Source organism: Pseudophryne corroboree, chromosome 4 (assembly GCF_028390025.1).
Source record: "Pseudophryne corroboree isolate aPseCor3 chromosome 4, aPseCor3.hap2, whole genome shotgun sequence".
NCBI classification, from domain to species: Eukaryota; Metazoa; Chordata; class Amphibia; order Anura; family Myobatrachidae; genus Pseudophryne; species Pseudophryne corroboree.
In genome coordinates this window covers 368,692,457-368,712,250 of record NC_086447.1, presented here as the reverse complement: position 1 = coordinate 368,712,250, position 19,794 = coordinate 368,692,457, and the positions used below count along the sequence as shown (strand labels likewise).

Sequence of the window (19,794 nt, the reverse complement as noted above, 5' to 3'; positions counted from 1 at the left end):
CAACACACCCCTCCTCCTTTACCACCTCGTCCAGGGGAAGATTCGGATCAGTAGCCTTTGGGGTACTAATAAAGGAGCCGCCTCCGGGACCACCCCCACCAGAGGACCCAGGAGTTTAATCAACCACCAACACCTCACCTGAAGAATGAGGGACTTCCCCTTCTGGACACTGAGCTACTTCAACCACGTCTAACAGGGGTCCTACAGCTTTGCTCAACTCTATCCCCACAGGATCCCTCTCCAGCTCACCCTGAGAACCATTTCTTTCCAAGTGTTTAGTTTTGATTTGGTCTTTACCTTGTCCCATTTTTCCTTTTTATCCTTAGCTACAACCTCCTTCCCAGCAACTGACAGATTAGAGGCCTGCTTTGGCTTTCTATTTTTTGAGACATTTGGGACAAAAACTAATTATTTTTCCCCAACCATGACCACCTCCCCCTCTTCTTCATCATCAGAAGAAGACAGGATTTCGAACCTATTTGAGAAAACAACATCTGCCTCCTTTTTTTTAGGCTTCCTCCTCCTCCCTTTATTGACGATCTGAAAGGATGCCTCCCCCTTTTCAGGCTGAACCTTCTCTTTCCCATCATCTTCTATTCTCTTTGAGATGTCCTGATGCTGCAGAGTTACCGGTACGCTATCTTCGCGACCATGACCAACCTCCGGCACCACTTCTTCCACCCCTGCACTATAATTATGCGAAGTCTTAGGGCATCGACTGTAGGGATGACCAACTGCACCGCAAAGATTACACCTGACCTTGCTTCATTCCCAGGACCCATGCCCCAACTGGCTACTGAGGTGACGGAAGTCACCACACTTATGACAGGTTCTGTGTTGCCCAGGGTAGAAACACTGGAGCCGATCACGGCCAATGTAAGCGGCGGAAGGTATGTGTCTAGTCTCAACCTCTACCTGGTGTAACCTCACAAAGGCCAAATAGGCACCACCACAGACCCCCCCTAATATGATCAAACTTTACCAAAGGAGATAGTACTGTACAAGACCTAGACAACCAATATATAATATCAGCAGGGGGCAGTGATTCATTACGCACCAACACAGTGATCTTAACCCTGTCCTGCCTCGTGATGGTATGGGCTTTGAAAAAACAATCTGGTTCCTTCATCTTGTTTTTCTCCCAACGGGAGCCAAAGGCCTGCAGGCCATTCAGGGAGAGGAAGCTCAGGTCGAAATCTGGAGTTCTCACTGGGTGAATGCATGCGAAAAGATCTACAGCTTCAAACCCCAGTGAGAAGATCATACCTAAGAACTCCGACTTCGAAGGAGCCTCCCCATCCCCTACCCATCTGAACTGCACCACATTTCTTCTTTTTATGGGCTGACCCCCACTCACCCCGAACTGAGGACCAGCACTCGCCCCACCAGAAGCCGCCAAAGAATTAGCATACGAACCAGCACCCGGCCTAACCTCAGAGGGAGTTACAGGGAGACCTGCAGGTGCCAGATGACTACCAGCCCCTATTCCCACACTCCCCACCCCACCAGTCATCCTGACCTGGTTTGCCTGAAGCAAATTCACAGCTGCTAGAGCCCTCACCGGCATATCCATGTTACCATTGTCGAAGTCAAAAATATTATACCCACATGCATCAAGTACAAACACCACACAGAGTGGCCTCCATGCGTGTGCTTGTTCTGCCGAGTGTGCACATGCCCGCACGCTACGTACATTGGCCCTCATTCCGAGTCGTTCGCTCGGTAATTTTCTTCGCATCGCAGTGAAATTCCGCTTAGTACGCATGCGCAATATTCGCACTGCGACTGCGCCAAGTAATTTTACAATGAAGATAGTATTTTTACTCACGGCTTTTTCTTCGCTCTGGCGAACGTAGTGTGATTGACAGGAAATGGGTATTACTGGGCGGAAACACGGCGTTTTCGGGGCGTGTGGATAAAAACGCTACCGTTTCCGGAAAAAACGCAGGAGTGGCCGGAGAAACGGGGGAGTGTCTGGGCGAACGCTGGGTGTGTTTATGACGTCAAACCAGGAACGACAAGCACTGAACTGAACGCAGATGCCGAGTAAGTCTGAAGCTACTCTGAAACTGCTAAGTAGTTTGTAATCGCAATATTGCGAATACATCGGTCGCAATTTTAAGAAGCTAAGATACACTCCCAGTAGGCGTAGGCTTAGCGTGAGCAACTCTGCTAAATTCGCCTTGCGAGCGATCAACTCGGAATGAGGGCCCTTGGCTCATGAAGTCCTGCTTATTAGCGCGTGGTATGAGTAAATACGGTAGCATACGAATTCGCATGGAAAAGCCACAAAGACATAATTGACATTTCATCCACGTAGTGCATAATTTACACATAGTCTACACACATCACACCAGCAAGTTACATTTACTTTAGAAATGGAACAATAGAGATATTCAACTTTACAGGATGTGAGGGGACAGAAATAGGTCAGAACATAGTGTTTGGTATCCACATGTACAGTAATTCAAGGGCAATATTCCGATTGCAGTTTGCAGATAATCGCATGCTCCTGCGCATAGTTTTGCGCAGGAAAACAATATTCATACCTCACTGTATGTACTGTACTCCTAATATTCGGCGGAAACCCAGTGGAAGACATCTGCAAGTACACCTGGACTAAGCATCGCCCACCTGTTCAAACTAACCTATGACTTCTCACATACTGTGAATGACCAGCTCTTTGACCTATGAAAGAAGAGATTACAGTTTCCTTTGTTTCATGCTTTGGACTATTGTATAAAAAACAAGCCTCCTGGCCGGCCTCAGTCTATTCTCTGAAGGTCATCTAGCCAGATTGACTGAGGACCGGATCTGGGTGGTGCAGGCGAACAAAACGTATATATCCATTGGTTGTAGCTTCTTTTCTCTTGTATTGTTGTATTTCTCTGTGAACCCCCTTTTAAGTAAATATTTGTTGCTGCGTTGGACCACAACATTACATATACAATTGGTGTCGCATTCCTTTCCTGTTAGGGGTTATAAAGTGTATTCCGCCGCACATGTAGCTACTTTGTGCTTACAGCGTGACGGCGTGCTTACGCAACGTGTATGCATTTCATAGGGGTTTTACACACACACGCTTAGCAGTCGCAGCGGCCTGAACATTTTGTGCATTTAAGGTATTGCTTTTCTTTCCTGAAAGTTAAACGAACTTCACACCATGGGGGTCATTCCGAGTTGTTCGCTCTGTAAATTTCTTCGCATCGCAGCGATTTTCCGCTTAGTGCGCATGCGCAATGTCCGCACTGCGACTGCGCCAAGTAAATTTGCTATGCAGGTAGGAATTTTACTCACGGTTTTTTCCTCGTTCTGGTGATCGTAATGTGATTGACAGGAAGTGGGTGTTTCTGGGCGGAAACAGGCCGTTTTATGGGTGTGTGTGAAAAAACGCTACAGTTTCTGGGAAAAACGCGGGAGTGGCTGGAGAAACGGAGGAGTGTCTGGGCGAACGCTGGGTGTGTTTGTGACGTCAAACCAGGAACGACAAGCACTGAACTGATCGCAGATGCCGAGTAAGTCTCGAGTTACTCAGAAACTGCACAGAGATGTCTTATCGCAATATTGCGAATCTTTCGTTCGCAATTTTAAGAAGCTAAGATTCACTCCCAGTAGGCGGCGGCTTAGCAGCTTGCGAGCGAACAACTTGGAATGAGGGCCCATATACAGGTTCTACCAACATAACTTTTTCAGGGGTTAATTTGCTCTTATCTACAGCTGGCAGCCCTTGAGCCAATCTCTGCCCCTCTTTCATACTTTCAAAAACCCATCGCCGTGGGTAATGATGTCACCTGCGATGTTATACCCGATGCGTCTTTAGCCCCGCATCCCTCAGCCACCACGGTGACTAAGCCAGAACCAGCCACCGCAGGCTTACAGGGATGGCCAGCCTCAGCATAAACCACGGCCCGCGTCGCCCCCACACTTGCAACTTTAGAGGCGAGCATTTCGGGGACAAGTCCACAGGGAGCAGCGACAGTTACCAGAGTCCCAGCACCCGCCATTACCCCAGCAACTGCCACGCCCAGTGCAGCGTCACCGCCCAGCACTCCCTCCAGGAGAGACACCTCCCCCGTTTGGAAGCCACCAGATACTGCCATCATTGGCCTTTCCACGATCTCTACAGCACCATGCACGATCTTAGAAACATCACTTCCATCACAGCTCCCGACAGCCACTTCCTTCTCCATAGGCTGGACTCCCACCTCCATACACTCCACTGGAGGCTCTGATGCCACTACTGAACCTGCCAGGACCGGGCCGCCACCGCCATCCTGTTCAGGCAGAGATTCCTGCAACTCAGTTTTCCCCTGAGACAGTACCTGACTACACAATGCTGACGCGCTACCGAAACTGCCGGGACCGAGCCGCTACTGCCCCCACCATCCTGCTCAGGTAAAGACTTCATCAACACTTCTTTCTCCTGAGAAAGAGCCAGAATACATAACGCTTTAATTCTTTCCTTTACTGCAGCCAGGCTAGTACTCCCAAATCTCATCCTTTAGGAGAGCTTTCTCACGGCTGCTAAAAGTATTTCATTTCCTTCTCTTGAGGGAAAGACAAGAGGTTAAACTAGTCTGCTCCATTTTTAACTCATCCAGGATCATATTCACATATTCATCCATAGAGGATTCTGAGCTGCTATCAGAGACCACAGCATCCACCACTTCACCACAGGCAGGTACCTTTGCCATATCAACCCCCCCCCCCGGGTTTCCTCACCCGGAGAGCCAGCGTCCCGTGGTTTGGGGGTCACTAGTTGGGGATCCTGTTTCTTCACAGGGTCCACAATCACTGGGGCTGCCACACTGACCGAATCTCCCAATGCTGGAACTTCCACGGCTGTCTGCAGGACAGAAATCCCGGGGACCTCCTTCGGGCCCAGCAGCCCGGGACTCGCCGTCATTGTCCTCCCCAGTAGGATCCATCCTCCCCTGGGAGGCTCCCAGGGGAAACACTGCAGGCTTCAAAAAAGTACCAGGGCCTAAGAGCTCTTTTCTGTGCAGCCTCCTACAGTCTCGGGCAACTGCAGGTATTTTTATACTACCGGTATCTGGTCAATGGTTGACAGTGTCTAGGTCCACACACCAAAAGGTCAACATAGTTTATGTCAACATTGAAAAAAGTTCAACACAAGCAAAAAGTTGACTTTAAAAAGGTCGACATAGAAAAAGGTCACCATGTGTTTTTCATGTCTTTTTTAACCAACTTGTTCTTACTTTATGATCCACGTGGATATAGAGTGAGATTCCAACAGTGTGCCCGAAGCATAGCGAGTTTAGCAGGCCATTTGAGGTTAGGCTTTGCACTAATTGAGGTCCATGTTGACAGTTGTCAACATGGACACCAAAAAACTAACTTTGTCATGGTGACCTTTTTACCCTGTTTACTTTTTGCATGTTGACCCTTTGCATGTCAACAATTTTATCCTTATGACCTTTTCACCCTGTCGACCTATTGCCACCACTCTTTCTTCGAGGTGCGTGACGTCACTGGTGTGGCGCACATACCTCATTTCAGCTGGGCAGCGTGGGCTTCTTATCGTGATATCAGCCGCGCTAGCACTAGCTCTAGGCAGGCATCCATGTACAAAAGCCGTGACCAGATGTCACGCTAAGGTGGGGTGCGGGGGAACAGATGACAAGCGGCCCTGCACCCCGGGTGGCCAACCGGGGGACTTCACAATGTGGGTAATGGCCAATGAGAAACTAGATACAACACATATATTACATGCATGATAACATGCATGTGTATACAGTGCCTTGGTATTCACCCCCCTTTGCATTTTTCATGTTTTGTTGCCCCTCACAACCTGGATATAAAATGGATTGTTTGCATAATTTCATTTACAGATCATGCCTACAACTTTGAAGATTTTTTTTTTTATTGTGATGCAAACAACAAATAGGACAAAATAACAGAAAACTTCAGTGTGTGTAACTATTCACCCCCCTAAATTCAGTACTGTGTAGAGCTACTTTTTGCAGCAATTACAGCTATAAGTCGCTTTGGATAAGTCTCTATGAGCTTGACACATCTTGCCACAGTGATTTTTGCCCATTCCTCAAGCTACAACTGCTACAGCTCCTTCATGTTGGATGGTTTCCGCTCGTGAACAGCAATCTTCAAGTCTGACCACAGATTCTCAATAGGATTGAGATCTGGGCTTTGACTAGGCCATTCCAACACATTTAAATGTTTCCCCTTACACCACTCGAGTGTTGCTTTAGCAGTATGCTTCGGGTCATTCTCTTGATGGAAGGTAAACCTCCGTCCCAGTCTCAAATCACAGGCAGACTGAAACTGGTTTTTCTCAAGAATATCCCTGTATTTTCCCTCGAAACAGTTTACCATTCCCTGCTGCTGAAAACATCATGATGCTGCCACCACCATGTTTCACTGGGGATGGTGTTCATGGGGTGATGGGATGTGTTGGGTTTGTGCCAGACATAGCATTTTCCTTGGTGGCAGAAAAGTTAAATTTTACTCTCATCTGACCAGAGCACCTTCCTCCATACATTTGGGGAGTCGTCCACATGCCTTTTGGCAAACTCAAAACATGCCTTATTATTTTTAACACTAAGTAATGGCTTTTTCTGACCACTCTTCCATAAAGTGTGTGGAGTGTACGGCTTATTGTGGTCACATGCGCAGATACACAAGTCTCTGCTGTGGAACTCTGCAGCTCCTTCAGGGTTACCTTTGGTCTCTGTGTTGCCTCTGTGATTAATGCCCTCCTCACCTGGTCTGTGAGTTTTGGTGGCCGGCCCTCTCTTGTCAGGTTTGTTGTGGTACCATGTTCTTTCCATTTGAAGATGATGGGTTTGATGGTGCTCCGTGGGATCATCACAGATTTGGATATTTTTTATAACCCAACCCTGACTTGTACTTCTCAACAACTTTGTCCCTGACTTGTTTGGAGAGCTCCTTGGTCTTCATGGTGTGATGCCTCTTGCTTGGTGGTGTTGCAGCCTCGGTGGCCTTTCAGAAAAGGTGGTTTTATACTGACAGATCATGGAAGAAAAGGTGACTTACCCACAGTTGCCGTTGAAATCCACGCATCTAGCGCTTCCACAAATAGAGCCTGACCTGTGTAGGGTAGGTTCTCCACGACTCTCCTGGATTCCGTGTCGGCAGACCATTGGCGCAGCCAGAGTCTTCTACGAGCCAAGACCGACATGGAAGATATCCCAGCAGCCATCGAACCCAGGTCTTTCATGGATTCCATGGTAAATACTGCAGAATCCTGTATGTTACGTAAGAACAATTCAACGTCACTTTTATCCATTGTCCTCAAATAACGTGCCAGACCACTTTACTATAGCTTTAGAAATCCATGCACAGGCAATGGTAGGCCGTAGTATCGTCCCCGAAGCCGTGTATATGGATTTGAGCGCAGTGTCAATTTTGGGATCAGCCGGTTCTATCAACGCGGCAGATCCCGGGACAGGTAAAACCACCTTCTTTGACAGTCTGGACACCGATGCGTCAACTATGGGTGGGTTTTCCAATTTCTTTCTATCCTCCTCATGGAAGGGGAATGCCACCAGAATCTTTCTGATGATCTGTAATTTTTTATCTGGGTTTTACCAGGAATATTCAAATATAGCATTTAACTCTTTAGACGCAGGAAAGGTTAGCGAGGCTTTCTTATTATCCGTGAAGTAAGTCTCCTCAACCTGCTCAGGTATTGTGTCAGCAATATTTAACACATCTCTAATGGCTTCAATCATCAACTGCACCCCCTTTGCAAGAGATGGCGCCCCCCTCAGCACGTCCCCATCACCGCCTACCGTGTCAGAGTCGGTATCCGTGTCGTCTTGCATAATCTGAGCAAGAGCACGCTTTTGAGAGTGAGTGCCAGGGGGCCCTGAAGGTGCCAACCCGGACCAAACAGCCATAGAATTCTGTAAAACCTGAGTTGCAGTTTCATTCTGTGCTACCCAAGCAGAAATCTGAGAGATCATACTCTTAAATGAGGTTAACCACTCAGGTTCTCTTATTGGAATCTGTGCTAAACCACAGCAATCCTTATTACATGGAATGGGATCATCCTGAGAGAACATATCCTCTGCAGCATAAGACACAGAGTCCCTTGACGTGGCTTTTTGTGAGACAGCAAACACCCCCCCACACACAGGGAAATGGCAGACAGAGTTTCCCCACTGAGAATGCCAAGAGAGACACAGAGTTTGGACCTAACCCACACACAGCTCTTTTTAAGATAAAGGATACCCCTTACCAGCGCTAACTGTGTACCTTAATAGGTTACAAAGTCTATTACACCCCCCCCCCCTTTCTACAACCCCCTGATACCGTACAGATAGCTGGAGCTGATGTGGAGGGACAGCTCTCCCCTGTCAGCGTCCCTGCATGCAAGAAAGATGGCGCTGAATGCTGCTGGGTCCGCTCTGAGGAGAAGCTCCGCCCCCTTTCATGGCGCTGCTTCCCGCTCTGAATTGAATTTTATACTGGCCTGAGGTATGTGCTGGTGGTGATCCTGGGACCCTGACAGGCTTTCTAAACAGTGTAGGGTGTAGTCGCTGGCTCAGGGCGCCCCTCACAGCGCCGCACCAAGTACCGCTAAACTCTGGAGCGCAGTTAGTACTGCGCTCCCTACCCTGATGCCGCCATCTTCACACCAGCTCCCCGCTTGTCAGGGGGGCCTGTAAGTAACTCGCCACCGAAGTCTTCTGGCTCTGTAAGGGGATTGGCGGCATGCTGCTGGGGTGAGCGATCCTCTTTTGGCGGGGAATGTTCGATGACCTCAGGAGCTCAGTGTCCTGTGATAGAGTCATTTTTCTACCTTTTAACACAAGCTATTTACTAATACCTTTAAGCCGTAATGGCCGCTAAACCACGTGCACGTGCTACGCACTCCGTACGCTATTTGCGTACAAAGACCTCGCACGTGGCACGCAAGTTACTTACAAACGCTGCGCTGAGTGTACGGAATACACACAGCGAGCGTACACACAGATAATAACCTTTTAAACCTTAAACACAGAGTATGATTATACTGTAAGTCTTAGTATTGAGATACTGTAATGATATACCACTGGTTAACCTGGATATTTAAGCAAGCTGTTTGAGTGATTGAGATACTCAGAAACCCTTTGTACTAGCTAGAGAAACAGACACCTTGCTAAGGTTCCAAAACCTTTACTTACGATAATTTGTATGAAAAAGGGGAAAACAGTTAACAGCTTATACACTACAAGACTAACATTAATACCTAAACAGAATATCTAGACATGAATATACAATAGCGGCATAATCATAAACAATAACAGTGAGAGAGAGAGAGAGTGTATGGCAAATACAGACAGAGAATAAGGTGGTCACAGAGAAACTTACACACGTGGGAATGACTTCGCCGGCGCAACCTGGACCAGGGCTCTAGCCTTCAGTGTGAAAACCTTGCAGAGTCTTGTGTCACCAAGCCTATTGCAAGCTATATTTATTTACTAACTCAAGACATACTACAATAGATACTGCATGCTCTCTTTCCATTGGTTAGGGGGTGGGACATGTACTGCACCTGGGATCATTGGTTAGTTCAAGAAGTGGGCGATGGCTAGGACTTGTTAGTATTCTAAATTCCTCTTTGTCTGATTATATTGAGGAAAGCTATTATTTTGGATCTTCCAAACAAACTCTGTCTCTGGGCTTTGTTTACCCCACCTTCAGTTGAGACAATTGACTACTCAGCACTCATTATTCTGGAGAGAAACCTGGTTCTATTCATAAACAAAGGTGTAAGCCCTCTTCATAGAATCTCAAACTTAGTGTAAATAAGGCTATTGTATTCAGTCTGTGGGAAAGAAATGACTGAATTCCATTCACCTACCCTGCACTTATGTGTAATTTATTCGGAATGCAATTAATCTTATTTTCTACTTCTGTGCATAACCATGAGCAGCAACTATGCGAATCCCTCCCAACTATCATAGGCACAACACCCCTTCAATACCCCACAGCTGGACACCAAACACTACCCTCCAACCTTTGTCTGAGCCTCCCAGCATGCAAAGAGGAATCTCTCTGTCCAAGAAGTTTTAAACTTACCATACTTGCTGACATTGTTAAGGGGAATATTAACTATAAAACGCATTATATTGGTTAAATATGTAGCAATTGAGTCGCTCGCTAGTCGCACACAAACACCGCCGTAAATACCCATCTCCATGCGCAGGCGACGTCAGAGCGTCCCTTACGCAACCTGGGAGGATGCGTACGCACGGGGGAGTCCGTGCACGAGCAGCGGGCACGTGCATTGGGGTTAATACAAGACATATGAATCATGATATTTTTCGACTCTGACACCTGTCAGCGGAGATAGTGGCTCAGACCCCGCAGGGCGGACACTACTCCCCCCCCTTAGTCCCACAAAGCAGAGAGGCTGTTGCCAGCAGCCTCCTTGTGCCTAAACTCTATTGAAAAAAATAAAACTAAAGAAACTCCTATGGAGCTCCCCTAGCTGTGACCGGCTCCTCCGGGCACATTTTCTAAAGGAGGTAGGAGAGGCATAGAGGGAGGAGCCAGCCCACACTCTCAAACTCTTAAAGTACCAATGGCTCCTGGTGGACCCGTCTATACCCCATGGTACTAATGTGGACCCCAGCATCCTCTAGGATGTAAGAGAAATTGCGATCACCTCGCGATTTCTGCTTCATCGTAAAAACTATTGATGCCTCCTGCCGGCACAGCTTAGATGCGCCCGCAGGAGAACCGGTGCCATTTTACCCATTGCGGTGGCTGCATGTGACATAACACAGCTGCCGCAATCACGCCTATGACATGACCCCCATTTGCGGCGCCCTGACTGCCGTTTGCCGCAACGTTCTGTCTGCTCCCTGGAAAGGCAGCGTCGCTGCCCCACACCCAGCGACTGCCTCTGCCTGATTGACAGGCAGAGGCGATTGCTTTTTATGCGCCACTCCCCCCCACAGAAAGTGCGCCCCCCCCCCCCCGCCCCCGCAGAAATCGTGTGTGCATGTGCAGGACGGGCACATGCACAGGACAGGTGCTGCGCATGCGCCAGCTGGGCCATCGTAAGCATTCAGTTTGGATCGCAATTTGCGATCCTACCTGAATTAGCCCCTATGTAAGAAACTTATAATAAATAAATACATTAAACATAGATAGGTTTACCATACCATCCCATCATAATAGAAAATGAGAGTGTTAAGGTGCCCACTTGGGCAGCGTATTTCATGGCCAAACCAGTGTTGGGCAAGGCAAAATCCATATGGGTCATATGCAAGTGACCCGTCTCAGTATATCTCAGGTGTCAAAATTCTTGCCCGAGACTCGTTAACCCTTGCAAAACTACAGCTACTTATTTATAATAGAAAATGATAGTGTTAAGGTGCCTACTTGGGCAGCGTATTTCATGGCCAAACCAGTGTTGGGCAAGGCAAAATCCATGTGGGTCATATGCAAGTGACCCGACTCTATTGATTTCTGGTGTCAAAATTGTTGCCCGAGACTCGTTAACCCTTGCAAAACTACAGCTACTTATTCATAATAGAAAATGATAGTGTTAAGGTGCCCACTTGGGCAACTTATTTCATGCCCAAACCAGTGTTGGGCAAGGCAAAATACATGTGGGTCATATGCAAGTGACCCGACTCAGTTGATTTCAGGTGTCAAAATTCTTGCCCGAGACTCGTTAATCCTTGCACAACTACAGCTACTTATTCAAATTAGTAATTCATAATACTGTGTATGTGCCCACTTGGGCAGCGTATTTCATGGCCAAACCAGTGTTGGGCAAGGCAAAATCCATGTGGGTCATATGCAAGTGACCCGACTATTGATTTCAGGTGTCAAAATTGTTGCCCGAGACTCGTTAACTCTTGCAAAACTACAGCTACTTATTCATAATAGAAAATGATAGTGTTAAGGTGCCCACTTGGGCAGCGTATTTCATGCCCAAACCAGTGTTGGGCAAGACAAAATCCATGTTGGTCATATGCAAGTGACCCGACTCAGTTGATTTCAGGTGTCAAAATTCTTGCCCGAGACTCGTTAACCCTTGCACAACTACAGCTACTTATTCATAATAGAAAATGAGAGTGTTAAGGTGCCCACTTGGGCAGCGTATTTCATGCCCAAACCAGTGTTGGGCAAGGCAAAATCCATGTGGGTCATATGCAAGTGACACGACTCTATTGATTTCAGGTGTCAAAATTCTTGCCCGAGACTCGTTAACCCTTGCAAAACTACAGCTACTTATTCAATTTAGTAATTCATAATACTGTGAATGTGCACACTTGGGCAGCGTATTTCATGGCAAAACCAGCGTTGGGCAAGGCAAAATCCATGTGGGTCATATGCAAGTGACCGGACTCTATTGATTTCTGGTGTCAAAATTGTTGCCCGAGACTCGTTAACCCTTGCAAAACTACAGCTACTTATTCAAATTAGTAATTCATAATACTGTGTATGTGCCCACTTGGGCAGCGTATTTCATGCCCAAACCAGTGTTGGGCAAGGCAAAACCCATGTGGGTCATATGCAAGTGACCCGACTCTATTGATTTCTGGTGTCAAAATTGTTGCCCGAGACTCTTTAACCCTTGCAAAACTACAGCTACTTATTCATAATAGAAAATGATAGTGTTAAGGTGCCCACTTGGGCAACTTATTTCATGCCCAAACCAGGGTTGGGCAAGGCAAAATACATGTGGGTCATATGCAAGTGACCCGACTCTATTGATTTCTGGTGTCAAAATTGTTGCCCGAGACTCGTTAACCCTTGCAAAACTACAGCTACTTATTCATAATAGAAAATGATAGTGTTGAGGTGCCCACTTGGGCAACGTATGTCATGCTCAAACCAGTGTTGGGCAAGGCAAAATACATGTGGGTCATATGCAAGTGACCCGACTCAGTTGATTTCAGGTGTCAAAATTCTTGACCGAGACTCGTTAACCCTTGCACAACTACAACTACTTATTCAAATTAGTAATTCATAATACTGTGTATGTGCCCACTTGGGCAGCGTATTTCATGGCCAAACCAGTGTTGGGCAAGGCAAAATCCATGTGGGTCATATGCAAGTGACCCGACTCTATTGATTTCTGATGTCAAAATTGTTGCCCGAGACTCGTTAACCCTTGCAAAACTACAGCTACTTATTCATAATAGAAAATGAGAGTGTTAAGGTGCCCACTTGGGCAGCGTATTTCATGCCCAAACCAGTGTTGGGCAAGGCAAAATCCATGTGGCTCATATGCAAGTGACGCGACTCTATTGATTTCAGGTATCAAAATTCTTGCCCGAGACTCGTTAAGCCTTGCAAAACTACAGCTACTTATTCAAATTAGTAATTCATAATACTGTGAATGTGCCCACTTGGGCAGCGTATTTCATGGCAAAACCAGCGTTGGGCAAGGCAAAATCCATGTTGGTCATATGCAAGTGACCGGACTTTATTGATTTCTGGTGTCAAAATTATTGCCCGAGACTCGTTAACCCTTGCAAAACTACAGCTACTTATTTATAATAGAAAATGATAGTGTTAAGGTGCCTACTTGGGCAGCGTATTTCATGGCCAAACCAGTGTTGGGCAAGGCAAAATCCATGTGGGTCATATGCAAGTGACCCGACTCTATTGATTTCTGGTGTCAAAATTGTTGCCCGAGACTCGTTAACCCTTGCAAAACTACAGCTACTTATTCATAATAGAAAATGAGAGTGTTAAGGTGCCCACTTGGGCAACTTATTTCATGCCCAAACCAGTGTTGGGCAAGGCAAAATACATGTGGGTCATATGCAAGTGACCCGACTCAGTTGATTTCAGGTGTCAAAATTCTTGCCCGAGACTCGTTAATCCTTGCACAACTACAGCTACTTATTCAAATTAGTAATTCATAATACTGTGTATGTGCCCACTTGGGCAGCGTATTTCATGGCCAAACCAGTGTTGGGCAAGGCAAAATCCATGTGGGTCATATGCAAGTGACCCGACTATTGATTTCAGGTGTCAAAATTGTTGCCCGAGACTCGTTAACTCTTGCAAAACTACAGCTACTTATTCATAATAGAAAATGATAGTGTTAAGGTGCCCACTTGGGCAGCGTATTTCATGCCCAAACCAGTGTTGGGCAAGACAAAATCCATGTTGGTCATATGCAAGTGACCCGACTCAGTTGATTTCAGGTGTCAAAATTCTTGCCCGAGACTCGTTAACCCTTGCACAACTACAGCTACTTATTCATAATAGAAAATGAGAGTGTTAAGGTGCCCACTTGGGCAGCGTATTTCATGCCCAAACCAGTGTTGGGCAAGGCAAAATCCATGTGGGTCATATGCAAGTGACACGACTCTATTGATTTCAGGTGTCAAAATTCTTGCCCGAGACTCGTTAACCCTTGCAAAACTACAGCTACTTATTCAATTTAGTAATTCATAATACTGTGAATGTGCCCACTTGGGCAGCGTATTTCATGGCAAAACCAGCGTTGGGCAAGGCAAAATCCATGTGGGTCATATGCAAGTGACCGGACTCTATTGATTTCTGGTGTCAAAATTGTTGCCCGAGACTCGTTAACCCTTGCAAAACTACAGCTACTTATTCAAATTAGTAATTCATAATACTGTGTATGTGCCCACTTGGGCAGCGTATTTCATGCCCAACCCAGTGTTGGGCAAGGCAAAACCCATGTGGGTCATATGCAAGTGACCCGACTCTATTGATTTCTGGTGTCAAAATTGTTGCCCGAGACTCGTTAACCCTTGCAAAACTACAGCTACTTATTCATAATAGAAAATGATAGTGTTGAGGTGCCCACTTGGGCAACGTATTTCATGCTCAAACCAGTGTTGGGCAAGGCAAAATACATGTGGGTCATATGCAAGTGACCCGACTCAGTTGATTTCAGGTGTCAAAATTCTTGACCGAGACTCGTTAACCCTTGCACAACTACAACTACTTATTCAAATTAGTAATTCATAATACTGTGTATGTGCCCACTTGGGCAGCGTATTTCATGGCCAAACCAGTGTTGGGCAAGGCAAAATCCATGTGGGTCATATGTAAGTGACCCGACTCTATTGATTTCTGATGTCAAAATTGTTGCCCGAGACTCGTTAACCCTTGCAAAACTACAGCTACTTATTCATAATAGAAAATGAGAGTGTTAAGGTGCCCACTTGGGCAGCGTATTTCATGCCCAAACCAGTGTTGGGCAAGGCAAAATCCATGTGGGTCATATGCAAGTGACGCGACTCTATTGATTTCAGGTATCAAAATTCTTGCCCGAGACTCGTTAACCCTTGCAAAACTACAGCTACTTATTCAAATTAGTAATTCATAATACTGTGAATGTGCCCACTTGGGCAGCGTATTTCATGGCAAAACCAGCGTTGGGCAAGGCAAAATCCATGTTGGTCATATGCAAGTGACCGGACTTTATTGATTTCTGGTGTCGAAATTATTGCCCGAGACTCGTTAACCCTTGCAAAACTACAGCTACTTATTCATAATAGAAAATTATAGTGTTAAGGTGCCCACTTGGGCAGCGTATTTCATGCCCAAACCAGTGTTGGGCAAGGCAAAATTGATGTGGGTCATATGCAAGTGACCCGACTCTATTGATTTCTGGTGTCAACATTGTTGCCCGAGACTCGTTAACCCTTGCAAAACTACAGCTACTTATTCATAATAGAAAATGATAGTGTTAAGGTGCCCACTTGGGCAACGTATTTCATGCCCAAACCAGTGTTGGGCAAGGCAAAATACATGTGGGTCATATGCAAGTGACCCGACTCAGTTGATTTCAGGTGTCAAAATTGTTGCCCGAGACTCGTTAACCCTTGCACAACTACAGCTACTTATTCAAATTAGTAATTCATAATACTGTGAATGTGTGGGCAGCGTATTTCATAGCAAAACCAGCGTTGGGCAAGGTAAAATCCATGTGGGTCATATGCAAGTGACCCGACTCTATTGATTTCTGGTGTCAAAATTCTTGCCCGAGACTCGTTAACCCTTGCAAAACTACAGCTACTTATTCATAATAGAAAATGATAGTGTTAAGGTGCCCACTTGGGCAGCGTATTTCATGGCCAAACCAGTGTTGGGCAAGGCAATATCCATGTGGGTCATATGCAAGTGACCCGACTCTATTGATTTCAGTTGTCAAAATTGTTGCCCGAGACTCGTTAACCCCTGCAAAACTACAGCTACTTATTCAAAATGGTGAATTATAGTGTATGTGCCCACTTTGCCAGCGTATTTCATGCCCAAACCAGCATTGGGCAAGCCAAAATACAGGTGGGTCATATGAAAGGGACCCTACTCTGTGAATTTCAGGCGTCAAATGTGTTGCCCAAGACACATTAACCCTTGCAAAACTGAATGATCTGAATAAGAAGCTGGAGCTCGAATAAGAAGTGAATAAGAAGCTGGAGCTTGAATAAGAAGTGAATAAGAAGCTGGCCGAATAAGAAGCTAACTTCAGCCTCGTTACAATGTCTGTCTTGGCTGGTGCTCAGGTCCGAGCGCGCTGCTTCCATACATCGCTCCCGGTTCATGCAGAGGTCCCATGGCGCTATGCCCGCATAGAGCGTCCAGCAGTCTGCCACCGTTTCTGTGTGTGAAGCTGCTCAGTGTTTCCCGCTGTCTCAGGATGTGACTCACCACAGTCAGGGCTGCCAAGAGAAATCCTGGGCCCTGGTACGCCAACTTCCCGTGCCCCCGCGGAGTGGGTGCGGCCACGGTATGTATATTTATCTATTTTTATGTATAGGTAAATATATATCTATATATAGATCTCTATCTATCTATCGCCCTCCAGAACCCAGTGGGTACAGACCGCTTATCTAATTATTGATTGCTGGCACCCGCATTGTTGATTTGGAGAAGTGTGCGATTCAAGCACGTTGTTTTATATACATATATATATATATATATATATATATATATTTATTACGAACACTAATGGTAATGTATTTATGCACGTATTATTGACTATTTATATAGAATTTATAACACAGAGCCGTGTCTGTCACTCAGTCACAGTTCTCAGCTCACAGTGTTGCAACCTAACAGACTAGCTTCTGACGAGATGACCAGCCCTGCTGCTTATTATTACAACTGAGATGAGCTGCGCCATTTCTTAAACTCACAGGCCATGCCCAGCAAGCTGCATGCCTGCCCCTCCTAGTCCCTGTCTACCTCCCAGAGCTTGCTGATTCTGAATTGGCCATCCAGAGCCGGCAGCAGAGATTGACTCGCGAGTTGATGATATCATCTCGCGAGATCCTATCAGTGGTGCGGCAGGTGAAAGTGGCTGTGAGGGGCGTAAATGACAAGGAACAAACAGCCTGGTGACACACACATACATGCCCCTTCCTGGTGGTCCGCATGCCTGCTCAGTGATTTATAATAAAGAGAGAAAAAAATATCCCAACAAAAAATGGCTACTGGTGTGTTCTGGCCTGGGCCCCTTGGCATGCCTGGGGAATCTTTACCCCCTCCCCCCTCTCTCGACACCACTGACCACAGTGCTCCACTTCCTAGTGTTTGGCCCAATCCAAAGTTCCCTTCAAAATCAGCCAAGGGTGCAGCCATCTTCATCTCGGTCAGCTGACTCTCTTCAGACCAATCCAGGATCTTCTCAAACCCAGCTGACCGCAGCTTCCAATCAGTGAGCAGTCTGTGCTATAAAGGGAACTTCATGCTGACAGCAAATCGCCAGTACAATGTCGCCTCTGCGGAAGCCACAGCTCTGTGCTGAGCTCTTAGGTACTTTGTATCTATACAATTCCTATCCCATCTAATGGAGTTACAGTCTGGTAAAACAAAGTCTCTGTTAACCTTAGTGCAACTAGTTGGATGATGCATCTGCAAGAAACTCTTCAGTGTCCTCATCCTAGTCCCAGTCTGGTCAGCTTCCAGTTCCATTCAGTGTCATCATTCCGGTTCCATTCTGGTCAGCACTCAAGTTCCATTCAGTGTCATCATTCCGGTTCCAGTCCAGTCAGCATTCCGGTTCCAGTCCAGTCAGCATTCCGGTTCCAGTCCAGTCAGCATTTCGGTTCCAGTACGGTCATCATTCTGGTTCTAGTCTGGTCTCCATCTGATTCCAGTCCAGACATCATCCAGTTCCAGTTCTAAAGCAGTGATCCACAGAGTGAAAAACATTCAAATTGATTTTAGACAATTATTGGTGACCTACACTTCAGTCAGGCATCAAAGATTTTGTAGCAGCCTGCTCCATTTGTGCCCAGCATACAGCACCTCACCACTCACCAATGGATCCATTACAACCTATTCCAGTTCCTAACTGTCCCTGGTCACATATTTAAATGGATTTGTGACTGATCTTCAACTTTATCCAGAGATTAATATGATCTGTTTGATTGATTTTATAATGCCACTCACTTTTTTTTCTTAAAAGGGCTTATTTCAGCACCTATATTGGTATTGTACTTCATAAAGGAAATTTTAAGACTTGCTGGATTCCATTGGAAATTGCGTCTGACCGGGGTGTGTAGAGTTTGTGTCCAAATTCTTTGTATCTATTTTTCAAATTGAATTTCTCATCTGCTCATCATCCTCAATCCAATGAGCAAACAAAGTGCTTAAACCAAGACTTAGAAAAAAATCTCAGTATCTACATTTCTGCCTTGGGCAGAATATGCCCTCAACAATCTTTTTCATGATACCTCAACCATTTTTTTCTCATTCTTCCAGAGTTCCTTCCTGTCCCTCTGTTCAAGTACTAGCTATCCACAGAAAGCCTCTGTTCAATTTATGTTGACAGAGAAGACAGAAAGTTCTGAAACTTCTTCCAGGGAACAAGGTCTGCTTATCCAGCTACATTTGTATGTGTCTTGCATGAAATTTGCAGCCTTTCAAGATCTTGCAAGTAATCAATCAGGTAGATTTTAGATTGGCACTTTCCTGACATTACTTAATCCTAATTTATTCCATGTATCAGTATGGAAACCTGTTGTTGTCACACCACCACACCCCAGCCTGTGCTCAGGTACGCCAACCTGACGCAGGTGTGTGGACGTGATGTAGGTGTTACTCAAGCCACAGCCATAAAGAGTATTAGAACTGCACTCTTGCATTCGCCAGACACTTAAATCACACTTGTAAAATCCTCAGTTATTGCACATATGTAGCATAGGCCTTTCCAGGCATGTTAATTCATAGAGCATAGAGATAACATTGATACATTTTTAGGATTTATTGAGAAATATCTCCAGGGTTAAGTTACAAAGAGAAACAATGGTAAATAAGGAAGAAACACAATTTTAAAATATACATAGGTTGACCTTAAGGAAATAAAAGGGGTAAAGAATCAAAATAAACCTAAATTATCATATGTTGAGGTCTCAGGTCATCGGAGTGGAGAGAGACCACACAAAGTAGAAGATGGGATCACTTCCTAGCATGAAGTTTCTCCCTTGAAAGTGTGTGCAAAAAAGTGCTATTGTGATTGGGTCATATGGTATAGCAAAGTAATTGTAATTCCTGGGTGGTGATTGGGAGGTGGCCTAAAGCAAAAAATGTCAGTCTCATGGAAATGTCATGGGAGTGTCGCAGGCATGCCTGTGGTAGTGGCTGCGCTCCCAGACAGAAAGCTGCTTCAACAGAAGCAATATTCAGACACAGAAACTGGCTGGTACAATTGTTAATGATGCATTTGATGATCCTGGAGTGCCATAAATCACCGCTGGAGTTACAGCATGCTGAGGAGCTAAAGGTGTGCTTCTTGCATGACCCAAGGGGATGGCTGAAACTAGCATTTGCATATTACCGCTGACAAGA

At 45.9% G+C, this 19,794-nt stretch overlaps 1 pseudogene; it reads left to right on the top strand.

Annotated features, from left to right (window-relative positions):
- Nucleotides 1-651: 651 nt before the first annotated feature.
- Nucleotides 652-19,794, top strand: part of LOC134910913 (cytochrome P450 2J5-like) — a 155,162-nt pseudogene continuing 136,019 nt past the window's right edge.